At 50.2% G+C, this 14,072-nt stretch overlaps 1 protein-coding gene across 3 annotated transcripts in view; it reads right to left on the bottom strand.

The window, feature by feature from the left end:
• Positions 1-14,014, bottom strand: part of NR1H3 (nuclear receptor subfamily 1 group H member 3) — a 30,142-nt gene extending 16,128 nt beyond the window's left edge. For 2 of the 3 annotated variants that reach the window (XM_035328837.1, XM_035328840.1), the window contains exon 1: positions 13,962-14,014. The gene's annotated coding sequence lies outside the window, so the exon portion shown is untranslated. Of the gene's footprint in view, positions 1-629; positions 748-13,961 lie in introns of those variants that run through there. The other variant, XM_035328839.1, reaches the window with a different exon arrangement.
• Positions 14,015-14,072: the final 58 nt, after the last annotated feature.

The following is a 14,072-nucleotide window of genomic DNA, read 5'->3' as shown; positions in this document are numbered from 1 at the left end:
TCACTCATGTCTCAAATAAGACACTAAACACCTCTGAAATGTGTTGCCACCAGGCTGTCCCTACTCCATTTATTCCCTCCCTCTTCCTTTTCTGATACAACTGAACAACTCTGAGACCAACAGTTTCAACATCAGGGCTCCTGCAACAGAAAATTCTGTAACAAAGACTAGAGGTGGCAGCCCTGGCTCTTGCACTTCATGTTAACTGCCAGAAACCCTCATTACTTCCTCCAGCAACAGCTTTGTCTCAACCCATACGCTCAGCTAAAAGTCTTCTTCCAAGCCCAGCTAAAGCATTTATGCACTCTTCTGGAAGTCTTTGAGCTGGCCTGTCATCACCAGCCACAAAGCTACAGAATATGCCTAATTTCTGTCCCATGCTCACAGAGGGTAAGTAAAGGATGTGGCTCTGGGCAGCACAGCACACAGATAAAGAAACCAAATGAGCCGGGTGCAGTTACTGTAACTCTTCTGCTAAAAACATCTGTCCTCTCCTTGGCATTTTTTGCCTGGTGCTTTCTGGGACAAGTATAAGAGCCAGGAAGCAGACCAGATGCAAGTGCATCTCCAGAGAACCCGTACTGCGGAGCGCAAGAATAATGGGAGGAATAGCACAACAAGCCTTTTACCTCCAAGCACTGGAAGCTCCAACGAAACAGTAGCTTTTTAGGAAGTTTGCGCAAGTCTCTGGTATCTTTCAAAAGCGGAGTTACTGATCAGAGTCCTGGTAAGTTACAAAATCCTACAGCCTTCTGCCAAGAGAAAATAAATGGTTAGGTTTCAGTTCTAAAATGAATCACAAGTGCGCTCTCTGCAGCACGTCAGCATCAGCAGAGACCTTGCATTTGTATTCATGTGTTAACATGACTGTGCTCGGGGGTCACACATCTGCGTGTCAACAGGACCGTGCCTTTGTGGGGGTCTAAAAAAGCGGGCTGTTGGTGAGCCATTGCGTCTGATGGGAAGGTTTATCTTCCAGAGGTACTTAAAACAGGGATATAATTTGGCGTTTTGCCTTCTAAATGCATTCCGACATGCAATACGTGTGCCGGCACCCGTTCCGAAACTACCTCTGAAAGCTGGGTCAAAACAGCGCTTAATGGTCTCTGCTGAAATCTAAATGCACGGTGTGTACACCAGAGATGCTATCTTTGGTACCAAAAGCTGGCTGCAGATATAAATGGCTGAGGGAACAAAATAAACATGGTCGGACTGACATTTCACGGACCCTACAGCACTAGCAGGGAACAAAGCCCCTCAGGAGACGTTGCTGTTCCAATTCTTTCATAAGGACTAACCTAGTGCTCTTCCTATTCCTTCTCTGGTGTAGCAGCCAGAGTATTTTCAGAGAATTCCCCAGAGAACATGGCAGGACCTTGCAGTTGTCTCAGAGAAACAAAAGATTACTCCCAGCTCATCCTAGCTCATTCCTCTGCATCATCACATTTCTCAAGAAGTACTGGCACTACTAAGAGGTCCACAGGAGGGTCAGAAGTACGTATGTAACAGGTTTCCCTTTGCAGAAAGTGGAAAGAGCCACTTGTACCTTTCAGAGCAGAAACAGAATCTCTGCAAATCTGTCACGTTGAGAACAAAGTAAGACTCTGCGTGAAAACCATTAAAAATCAAGAAAAAAAACATCAACTTGATTGTCAATGGGAGGGAGAAAATGTGAAAATGCAAGGTGTGCAAAGCAGTGCAACAGGATAGCATAAGGAGTAGTTCTGAACGTTATGTTTGCAAATAAGGGAAAGAACTATAATGTGACTGAGGAAAATAAAGTAGCTGGGCCCCAGCTGTAAGAGCCCTCTCTGCAGAGAACTGCAGCGACCCCATTTGAAATTGCATTATCCATTTTGATGCAACAGAAGCATGAAGACATCCACAACCTGGAAGGAGTCCACAAGCCACCTTCAGTCTCAATGATACTGGTAAGAAAGCTGCTGCCTCGTGATTGCTTCTATCAAGCAATATTGCTTCTATCAGTGCAATATAAGATTGCACTATCAAGCTAAGCTTCAGCTAACTGCTACGAGTTGCCCAAGTGTGCAGCACTTGCCTGCGAGCCTTACAAGCTGCTGCCACCTCTGCCAACCCCACGAAGCAGTCCTACCAGCCGCTCCCGACCATGCTCCACAGGGATGGGCTGCCACACTTGGGTCTCCTGTCCCCAGGTATACGGTCTTATTCCCACCTCTGCCTCTCTGGCTCTGAGTTTGAGAGTCCCCATCCCATTACCTTGGCTCTGACTCCTGCTGCTGACCAGCTTCCTTACTACCCGTGACTTTGCTGACTGCTGGCACGAGCTTTGCTTGTGGCATTTGTCTCTTCCTTTGAAGTGGTGCATCCGAGTTCGCCTGAGTTCTCGCTGCAGCACCCGGCCCTCATGGTGAAGCCTTCCTTAGGGCTGTGCCTCCACCCTTGGCTTTAGTCTGGTCTCAGCACACAGCGTGATGTCTCTAAGCTGCTCAGCTATGGATGCCACGGCAGTATTCAGAGGGCAACAGCAAATGTGACTAACAACCACAGACTAAAATATTCCTGTGTGTCACTTGGTTGAAGAGTACAGGGAAGAGAAGCAGGAAGGTCTAATGATGGTGTACAGCAGGACAGGGGGGATTATTCTGAAGATGGATTCTGCCTGTTCCTCAGAGGCTTGACAGGGAAGGGACAGTCAGGCTATTACAGGCAAACCTCCTAAAGGTGTTTTTAGCTCTCTGAGACTGGAGGGCAGACTTTCTAATTTTCCTTCCAAAATCAGACTTTTTATTACAACAATGCAAATATTTCTGCGGACATTTATCAATCCGCATCCAACGTGACTTAGATGCTCCTGACATACAGAATATGCCTCTATAAACAAACAACTGCAGCAGCAGAAATTCCGAGCCAGTTCCATCCACCTCAGGTAAAAAAGAATACACGGGAGTGAAGCAAAAGAGAAATCTTTCTGCAGTGAACATTTGCAAATTGGTTAGAAAAGGGAATTAGGGTCCAAAGCCACGAGTGTACTACCAAACGGAATACCCTAATTCAGGGCAGAATCAGCCCCAAGTACTTCTGCTCTGTTCCTCATCAAAACCCAAATTCACTGTGTCTTCACAACACAAATGTGTTTCTTTCCCACACAGGGCAATTTGGGAACAGAGCTTCACGAACTGTCCCTGAGAAGAAGACAGAATGTGCTGACTCCAATAACGCCCAAGAACTTACAAGTTCTGCAAAAGAGCTTCTCACCCCAACAGCAATTGTTTTGCAAGAAGTCAGCTCTTCCGTTCACGTCTCATCCAGCAGGAGATGCTCCCTCCCCTCTCTCATTACCTGTCTGTCTCATTAGTCCTTGCCTGACAAAGGTTTTGCCCTCGTCTTCACCTCTTGGTTTCTGCCTGATCAAAGCATGCCGTGTCAACACAAGGAGCTAGGGGAAAAGAGTTATACAGCGCCTGCTTTCAGGGTGGGTAAGATCCTGAAGTGGGCCGTGCCTTTCTGCTTCCTCCCTCCCTCCCTCCCTCCCCACAGCCAGATGCCCTTGATCCTGCAGCTGAGAGGAGAAGGGAGGTTACTGCAGTTCATTCACAGGGAGCTCTCTCGCCTCTCTTCCTGTTTGCACGGAGGCATTAGTCCCTCTGACAAAGGAAGAGAGTAAGAGGCAGAAAGGGAGAGAGAGAACAGATGATGGTTAGAAAGGACAGACTCTTTCCTGGTTAATTACCTGGAAATGAATAACAAGTGCTATGGGGCCTGATGTGGCCACCTTGCTGACATGAAATTCCTCTAAAGGCCATTGACACAAGTTCCCTTGAACTCTGGAAAACAACACCAGCCAGGCCTGGGTAACAAAGCTCGTCCCTTCTACTCCTCCCAGGCTTTCTACCGTCACTGCCACCTCAGTTGTCAAGCTTCTGGCTAACCTAGACTACAACCATCCCCAAATGGCAAAAACTAGAGCACGCGCTGGGTTATGGCCAGGAAGACGTTCCAGCAGCATCCCCCCCCCCCAAGACATCTTATAAAATGACAAGCCATTCGTCCCCAGCTCTGTCCAGCCAGGTGAGCTGGGGACTGGTGCCCCAACGTGAGGAGCAGGCAGAGCCCTGCAAGCAGGAGCGATACCGACTTCTGCAGCACCTGTGGGGGACAACACGAGCAGAACTTGCCATTCGGGGCTGAACTGCAGTAATCCTCAGCATTTGGCTGCAAATTCAGCTTGAACTGTCAAATGCCAGTTTGACACCGCTATCAGCGTCGACCTTCAGATGGCAGGAAGCACGACTGAGGCTTTGACAGAAGCTTCAAACAGGAAGAATCTCATCTGTGCTCCTCCCAGGAGGATGAAACGCACGAAGCCAAGCAGCTGCCCCCCTCCTCCTATCAAAGGAGCAAAGGGCAGCTCCCTGCCGCTCCTCTCCTCGGGAAGAAGGTAAGGCAGGGGATCCAGGCTGCAGCCCCGTCGCTGGAATGACTGGTTGTTAGCACCAGCTGTAACAGCGAGTTCTCCCTATGGAAATTCACTTTATAAGAGCATCAGCTTTCTTCCACCAGTACCACTCATAATTTCCCCATGCAAATTAAGCTATCAGTAAGTCTTTTTTCCCCTTGCACATCTAAGCGTATGTACACCGTGGCAATTTTGCTTTGCTTGTTTTTCTTCCTAGGACACCTGCATCGGCTAACGTAATTCCTTCGTACTTTTACCCTCACCACCAGACCAATAAATAAATAAATAAAATCAAACATGAACAGTATTCAAGCAACCTAGGAAACCTCCTCCGACGAAATTATCTGCTAAGCAGCAAGACCCTACTGTGGGAAACTAAAGCTGAGCTGTCTGCAGCTCGCTATTTCTGCTGCTGACCCGGTCTTACGCATCCTACATGCAGCGACGGTTCATCACATCCTGCTGAAGGCTGGAGATGAGAACAGATCTCACCTTAGTTTCCTTCTAAATGCCACTGCATAGCAGCCCAGAAAACACAACTGGAGTGTCTGCTGTCTCTGGATTCTCTCTCTAGCTTTATACAGCCGCCAGTACCTTGTTCTACACAAGCATACACAGCTACCCCAAACCTAACAGCTAGCCACTCTTGAAAGTTTTAAAGTAGCAGCCTCAAGATGCAGTTTCCTCAGCCCTGTCAGAGAACATGGCTCAAAAAAGACAGGAAATACCCAGCGTCATCTAGATCAGAGGTAATGGCAACAACTGGCTAGGTTCAAAAAGCCTGAGAGCTTTTATAAAATGGGGCTTGCACGGAAGTGAAAAAATAAAGAGTGAAAGGAACGTCTCTCTCCAGGCACTGTGGAGCACTGCATTGGCACCATACTACAGAGAGCTGAACAAAACTCTGCCTTGGAGTCTGTGTTCCTCCTTTATGACCCCCAGCCCCACAGAGGTTAGAGCTCTGCTACATGGAACACAAGGCTGAAGGATTTGGGATGTTATCCCAATGCTATCTCCGAACTGCAGAGAGACCAGAACTAAGAAAGAAATAAAAGAACACAGAAACAAACAACAAGGATGACTGCCTAAAGTAACAACCTGACAGAGGATGCCAGGGAAAAGGCCTAAACCCAGTCCCTGGCCAGTAAGAGAATCAAAGAAATTCTGCCTAGAAAAATTGGCCTTTTTCTGCACGTAGAAAGCGATAATGATGAATAATAACCGAACATACTGCTTACCTGGTTGTCTCCTTAAAAATAATTTAATCTCCACAAAGCTCTATGAGGTCAGGGAGTAACATCTAACAAGTAACAAGAGAGGGAAGAAGAGAATAAAGGAACGGGCTGTTAATGGTACAGTTGTTTGTTCTTTGTTCTGATTTCCTCCTTTCCTCCCACCCCAAGAGTACTTTCATCAGCATGCTGCACATCACCGTAGCGGAAACCGGAGTGTTTCTGGGAAACAGCCTTTTTATGGAGTATCTGTACAGCACTTAGTATCCAAGCACCATCCCACCTAAAAGCATCTATCAAAACAAATACAACTGCTCACAGGCAAAACAGAAATACAGTACTGGATTGCAAAACAGGCAGGAAAACCATTAAGATTCCCTTAAGGGCAGTAGGGGAAAAGCGGTGTTTCCCATTCATAGAAATATCCCTAGATGTAGTGCAGAGGGCAGGAAGAAATGACAGCGCTACAGAAATACCCAGATAAAACAGATACTGGGACTGGGTCTAGATTGCTCCGAAGAAAGCTTGACTGTTCCACACGTTGGCCTCTTCCCCACTCCTCCATTACCTGGGATGCGTTTTGGCAGGTTTTGCTACCACTGCTTCTGAAAGGAGAGAAGAGAGGCAGGGCTTCCCACCCCACAGCAGATCTGTGTGCCCAAACCTACATCAGCAAGAAGACCGCAGAAGAGAGATGAGAAATAGTGCCAGGAAACACAGTAAAGACCAGCATCGCAGAAGAAAAGATCATTGCAAGCTCTGTGCAAGGCAAACTTGCCCTGCTTTTGACTTCACTGTTCTGGACCCTGGTCTGCACAGGCTGTCTACTTTTGCTTTGGGGGTCATTTCAGCTAAACACTTCCAAGGTACAACATCGGCAGGATAAGGGGGGGAATTATTTTCTTTTTTAAATAAAGCCAGAGAGTGAAAGGTACAAGGGAAGGGTTAAAGGCCTGAAAATGAGAGAAAGAGGATCCGTGTGACAGGAAGGGAGCATGTGAGAGGGCGTGTGACAGCCTGAGCAGCAGAATGTGTGTGTGTGGATCTCATTCCCTCCGAGGCTCTTGGCCAAATGTGGAGCTGAACTTTCTGCAGACTTTGTCCTGCCAAGTCATGTTCCCTTCTCACACGGCCTGACATCACCACAAATGCTCAGCTGGAAAACAGTCCAGAGCCGGACAGAGTCCGCAGCTCCAACAGCAGCCAGTGAAATGGCCGCGCCGGCGGCACACCCACCGGCCGGGACAGCAGCCCCCGGTCCTACAGGTGATCTCCACCCAGAAAGAGCCCTAACGAAGCACAAAAGGACCGAGGTTTAACAGCCCGATGCTTTTATACAGCCCAAATTCATACAGCCCCAAACAGATTGAAAGCCCGCACAAAAGCTCTAACAGAAAAAAGCAGAAGAACGTAACCGTGAGATTGTCAGGGTTTGTCATAAGGAACATACTGCACGGAGCCCACTCCGTTCCCAGCTCCTGCGCAACCCTGCCACGAGGAGGAGGAGGAGGAGGATGAGGAAGCCAATGGCAGAATTGACAAGCAACCCACGGAAATAACACAAGCCAGCGGTTCTGCCCACCTTAATGCCCTGGCAGGGGCTGTATGAAGCAAGCAAGCAAACATTACACAGGTCAGCGCGCTCCTACCACCCAGCCGGTCAGAAACAGCTGCAGACCCAAGTCCAGTTCTGGAAAACGTGAGCACGTGTACGAGCGTGTGGGAGCAGGCAACGGGGCTGAGCCAGCAGGTGGCTGGATTTCTTCTTCTGCTCCTTGCACCAAGGGAGAAGGGTGGGGATGGCCGCTGATTCTGGGACACTGCAGAAGGCACCACCCAGAGCAAGTATCAGGCAGTACCAGTTGGAGTTGATACCGAAATGAGGCAGGACAAAGTCTCCAGGCTCTCCTTGTTTTCACCTCTTCATGCCCAAACCTCTGCTAGAAGAAGCGTGATAAGAAAATATCCTCAAAGTGCTGGTAACAGAGAGGAAAAACATGTTTTCTTCAGGAAAAGGTTTCTGCATTCACCACACCTGTTCTACTTCAAGAAAAACAAATAGCAACTTGGCAGCTTTCTGGAGACCAAGGGAATTTTTTTCTTCAGTCCCATATAACCCAGCAAGTTAATCCCCTTCTTCTCAGGCATGCTTAGATAACAGCAGCTACACCGCATGACCTAAGCTCATCTGTATTTTATATTTCAAAAGACTCCTCACAACTCAAGTTCCCTCTTCCCTCTCTAAAGGAATCCGACACCTTCCACCCGTGCGCTACACGGACCTTGAATCACAGCCCTCGGGCTTCCTGCCCACACCTGCTGATGCCCAGGAACGTGTGTCCCTCACCAACTGCAAACACAGAAGCCATCTGTCACATTTCTTCCCAGCCCTTCCACCGAGACCAGAAAACTGTTCCTCTCCCACAGAGGAAGCAGTCAGCAGGGGAAGCAGTCTATGAGCAGAACACCAGAATCTCCAAGCCAGTATTGGAAGGCAGGACGACAAATTCTTCTTCAGCTTTCCGAGCGTGCAGCTGGGTGAGCTGCCCTGCCTCGGTGGCAGCACTCATGCAAGCTGAAGCACGCTGGTGAGGACTCCATTTGTGGATGCAAGTCAAGGCAAGTGCCACCAGGGCAAGTCTCAAAGGCTCTTCCAGCGCAGCGTCAAGTGCCCACAAACATTCCGCGTGGGTACTCAAGGAGCCACTACATGTGCATATCTGACAGCGTGACGATGGAAAAAGTCCAGGAAAAGTCACTGCTGGAGCATGTGGAGTCCTTTGGGGACTGGCACATTTCTGCATGCATGTCCCTGGCAACCGAGACACACTACAGAGTTGTTTCAGAAGCCTACCTCTTTGCCCTCGTTTCATAAGGGCCCTAAATAGACTGCTTAAATTCCAAACATTTCTATTTAAGTAGGAATTTACACGCATTTGTCCAAGCTTACACTCAGTAAATGTATTTTCTAAGACAACGACAAATTATGATAAGGCCTAAAACAATCATTTAAACAAAACCAGAAACGTTCTCCAAGCAGAGACAGCAAACACAGTTGCAGTGGAATGCCTAAAGAACGCGATTCCTAAACTTGAGGAAGTTCTTAAGGCCACGGAACCAGAATCCACTGAAGCACCAATCGAAAAAGGACAGAAAGATTAGTTTCATCAATTTGATTATTAAATTAGTTCAGTTCACTGAACGCTGGGGGAGGGAAGCATAAAACAGGGGGGAGATGTTTTCTCTCTTCCAATCTCTGAATAAAAACAACACAAGGGAGGATGAGTTATGCTCGCTCTAAGATCTGGAAGGACACAATGACCAAAAACAACCAGTTCGTTTTGCCGAGTACAGATAACACTGCCTTGTTACGGTAAAACAGTCTGAACAACACCACACTCCAGCAAGCATTTCTCTTTGCTATCCAGTCCTTGATTATAGTCTAATTGTAAAATATTTAGTTGTGCAGGTTTTTAATTTGACCTTTTTATTCAAATGCAGTTTTGCACAAGTCACAAGGACAGGAATTACTCATCCAGTAAACCCAAGTGACTATTTTCTAACGTAAACACTTACTGTGATATAATGGCATAACGCAGATGTACGTATACACTGTCATCCTGCTTAGCAAGAAATATTAATAAATTAGCTTCACCAATTAGAACGTCCCTTCCTTTTGGGAAAACACCAAATGCAAAACCAGGCTTCCGTGAATTACTTAAATCACCAACCAAGGTTTAAAATCAGCAAGTTGGAAGCCTGGCTTTAAACCACTCAGCCTTGTCTGTTTTGCAGCCGGGCTGGGATCAGCAGGCCAAGAGTGCCCCGCTCCCCAGAGAGGCAGAGGATGCAACTCCTATGCCCCGATCATTTTGAGAAATCTTACAAGTATATTTACCTATATATATTTCTAAACCTTTAAATAAACTACAGAAGCTAACATGCCAGGGAACACCTACTCTCGTCAGTCATCTGCTTTAGCAACCAGTGCAATACTCACCTAACATCTTTTATTTACATCCCAGGGAGGTATAATTCAGCTTGGCTCTGCAGCACGGCTTTGAAAGCCCTTCAATCCTCCCATCCCAGTTCTCCTGCTTAATCCTACAGACAATGGCTTTGGTCTGATCAAAACAAGAATTAGATTTCTAATTCTCTAACATCGTTCTGTCCATTTCACCGTCAACTTCACACTAATAAACAGGTATTTCATCCACCCCTTCCCTTAAACACAAAGGACAGGTTTTCGCTCTGCCCTCCTATGTGCACTACCTGAATTAGCCTTTGCCCTCCCCAGATAAGACACTCAAAAGCTTGGCAGTGTATATTTCAACTCACGTTACGAAATGAGACTGCTATCACCTTAACGTTTTCTTTTGGATGCTTAATAAAGCGAGTAATTTCACCTTACAGGAAATCTGGTTGAGATCTCCGGGTCTAAAACTGCCAGCTACGCTGGCTCCCAGGATGTCTCCTTGTTAGTGAGGACATAAGCAAGGAGTTGGTCTGTGCTCCAAAAACGGGGAAAAAAGAGATACTCTGTCGTAAGCAGAAAGTCACAGAGCACCACTGCACAAGGGGGGTAGAACTTTTAACAGAGAAATGAATGCCAGAACCCGTAAAGCCTCATCTAATTTAACGATACCATACGTAGCAGTCAAACCAAAGCTTGCCAGCTGCCAGAACCGCAATGGAAATGCTAGCTCAAATGTTGTACTTACACATGAGCAGAAGCAGAAGCATGACCAAGTTGAACCTGTTTGTGGCCTAGATGCAGAACTGTGCCTGACTGCAGGAAGCACTCCCCTGAATTCCCTCCTAAGATGAGGCTCCTTCCCACGGAGACGGTTTCCACAGCAAAGAGGATGCGATTCTGCCTTCCTGAATTATTATGCGGTGAGGAACACGCAGTAACACTCTCCTGCAGAGCAGCAGAGCGATTTTCCCCAATGAAACAAAACATCCTCGCATGTTAAGTTTTGCCTCAATTCTGAAACAGTTACTTTTCTCCAAGGTCTTCAGACCTGCAGATCTTGTTGCTGGGGGGTTACATAAAATCTGACAAGTTTTCCTGTTCGACATGCAAAGACCCACGGACCCGTGGCAACGAGGCTTTCACAGCAGCTGCTTCCAGAGCAGAAAGCAGCATCACCCTTCAACAGGTTCAAGGCAAGGCACCTTATATTCTGTATTCTTCCCTGGGAACATGACTTCTGAAAAACAGCGACAGCTAAAGTCCTGAAATTCAAAGCTGGACATTTTGAAAGAAGTCCTTCCCGATAGCCATATGTTCACTTACCAGATCTAGTTACAGAAGATGAAACTTCTGTGCTCTGAGACCATCCCCACTTCTAAAGACGGCATCGCACATTTAAAGACAGCAGAACATTCACCTTTCCCCCTACCAAAGAACAAGTGCTCCGAGAGCCGTAACGGCTATTCCTAGAGAAAGCACCCTTCCTGAAAAACTTATCTGAACAGAGATAACAGCGCTGGAAACACCACTCTTCCCACAGGTGTGAGATGCAGCTCACGCGCTGCACTTGCGCAGCGGCACGCCGCCCGCCTCCTGGCTGAAACGTGCTGACGAGGCGCAGAGAGCTAACAAGCGACAAGGGTGACCCAAGGCACACAGCCAGGACACAAGTCAGTGATAAAGTTTCCTGTTTGCTAGTTTTCCCTTTTTTTTGGGGATTAGGCAATTTATACATTTATACTGTACTTCTCCCAGTGTTCTTCACTACACAAGTAGCTGCAGGGTTCCTCGAGGAGCCACAGAGCTCCTGAGCAGCTCCACACTCTCCATACTCTGCCTCGGGTTTATTCTCCCAGCTACTTTGTTGGCCTCCTTCTGCAAAGAAGAACACATGTGTAAACACACGAGAAAGAAATACTGAGCTCAATGCCAGGTTTCGACAAGGGATTAGGCCGGGAAGCCAGGCAGCCTGCTCTCAGGAACCTTCTGGTGAGCGCGTTACAGGCGTGGTAGCAGGGAAGTGTGGCAAGGCCAAACTCCATCTTGTCCTGGCTCAACACGGACCGTGTCCAATGCCCTCTTTCCACAGCCCAAAGGAGGGAAGGCGGAGCTCAGCAACACACGGCTGGAATTCTCAAGCCAAATTCGCTCCCTTAATTAGAAGGGAAGACCACTTCTCGCTAAAGGAAGGAGCAAACAGCTTCTCCTTGTGCTGCCTGCCCTCAAGTACGGCCTTCTCCCGGACACCCGGGGAGCAGCAGATGCTCCACGTTGCTCAGAACGAGCAGCAGAGCTCAGAGGACTGTCTTCCCTGCAAACATAACCTGCAGTCATAGCCAGGAACTGGCTGACACACAGTGATCCAAATGGTTAGTCACGGACGTGAGTCAGGGTTGGAGACTCCCGCAGAAGAAGCCTTGCAGTGAGGAGCCCAATGGTGCCTTCAGGGGGAAAAAAAAATAAAAAAGGCAGGGGGGTGGGAAATCTGTGGCGGAAAGCGTCTCTCAGCAGCGATGCTGTAGTGCTGTAACGAAATACCTGTTGTTGCAGATCCCCAGACCTTAGCACAACATGTGGCAGTGACACGGTAAAATGAGAAATCACCACCAACAGAAGCAAAGTTACCCTCTTATGGTGCCGTGTAAACCGCCAGCCGTGCAGACGAGCCTGCTCCCCGGAAAGCTCACGATGCAGGCTGACAGGATGCGACAGGTGAAGGAGACGGCAAAGCGCAGAGCTGGGCAGTGCAGACAAGGACAGGCAACAAGCAGCCACAAAACAAGCAAACACCTCCCCATCCCGCGCCCGGCAGCACCTCGGGTGAGCTCGGGGCTCTCTGAGCACAGAGTGACAGCCACAATAAACCGACCCCTTCCCACCGCCTGCCCCATCCACCTGCTGCCTCTCGGAGGGGGGAAACCTTCCCAGCGCTGTCCCAGAGCAGCGGAGCCCTCTGCTCCGTGATCCAAGCGGGCGGGCGAGCGGCTCCTTCCTGCACTCCCGGGGCCCCGTTTCCTTCCAGCACCTTCCAGCGCCGCCCCAGCCCCGGGAGGAAAGTTACCGGTGCTGCTGGCCCGCCGCTCCGACCCGGCCGCCCACGCCACGCGTGTCTCGCCCCGCCTCGCCCCGCTCCGCCCGGCGGCCGCCCACGCCGGGAAGCGGGGCCTCGGTGCCCACCAGAGCAAGCCCCCGGCGCAAAATCCACCCCGAGCGCCGCGGGAGGCCGGGAGCGAAACGAAAGCCGGGGTTTGCGCCAGCAAACAGCTGAACCCAAGTCGGTTCCAGCGCGCTCGCACACGCGCGGCTCGGAGCTGAAGGCAACGCGGTGGCTTGGAGCCACGCCACGCGCTCGCGTGGCCGAACGGCTCGGGGCGGGCGAGACCTCGGAGGCCTCGCTCAAGGACGAGGAGCCCCGCGGGTGCGCCGCTGGCCTTCTGCAAGCGGGGCCGGATCGCTCCCCGGCACGGTACAGGGCAGCGTGAGGTGACTCGTAATTGAGGCCGTGACCAATCCTTTTCTTTACGCATCGGTTGGAGCTAGGAAAGCTGGCCCAACGTGAAAATTACCGGTTGGAGGCTGAAGTCAAAGCAAGCTCGCTCGGGACTGCCTTGAAATCGCAGCTCGCCACAGCCAGCAAGCGCAGCTCCGACCTAAACTTCTGCCTGACGCCTGCTCCGGCCCCAGCGGCGCTCGAAGCTTTGCTTCATCACCGATTTCCTGTCAGCTTTCTCATGTCAGAAAAGAGAACCCAAACCAATAGAAAATAAAGCAACAAAGTAGGTGGGGGCCTGCTGCGGCCAGCACCCGCTCCTCATCCGCGAATAACTTCCTAGCACCCCCTGAGCCCCCCAGCGGGGCGGTACCAGCAGCAGGAATACTACAAAAACACAACGTAACGCGACGCTTTCCAAGAAATACGAAATATCCTTCAGCTCATTAAATATTCACGCGCAAACAGATTAAAACCAATTATTCCACCCCGCTGAACCTTGGACGCTGCGCAGGCCGGCGCTGCCACAAGCCATCAGTAATTCCGCGCACAGCCCCGCCGGGATGCCAGCCGCGAGGAGTTTTAAGGCAGCAGCCACGCACAGGGACAAAGCAGGGGGCTGGCTCCCGAGCTGCCGGGGACTCCCCCGCGAACACGAGCGGCAGCCCCCTCGGCCACCCGCGCGGCGCTCCAGCCCACGCTCCCCCGCCTGACCCCGCCGGGCTCCGCGCGGAAGGACCGCGTTAGGGAGCAGCCGGCGAACACCAGGCCGGCTGCGGGAGGGCCGCCCGCGGCCACCCTCGGGCCCCGCGGGTCCCCCCTTACCTAATCCGGCCGCTGCGAGGGGCGCCGAGCCCCCCCGTGGCAGGGGGGCCGCCCGCCGGGCACCGCCTCAGCCGGGCCCCGGGCAGGCCGCGCGCGCGCAGTGCTCGGGGG

Source organism: Oxyura jamaicensis, chromosome 5 (genome assembly GCF_011077185.1).
Source record: "Oxyura jamaicensis isolate SHBP4307 breed ruddy duck chromosome 5, BPBGC_Ojam_1.0, whole genome shotgun sequence".
Classification (NCBI taxonomy): domain Eukaryota; kingdom Metazoa; phylum Chordata; class Aves; order Anseriformes; family Anatidae; genus Oxyura; species Oxyura jamaicensis.
The sequence above is the reverse complement of the archived record's forward strand: the minus strand, read 5'-3'. Positions and strand labels throughout refer to the sequence as shown.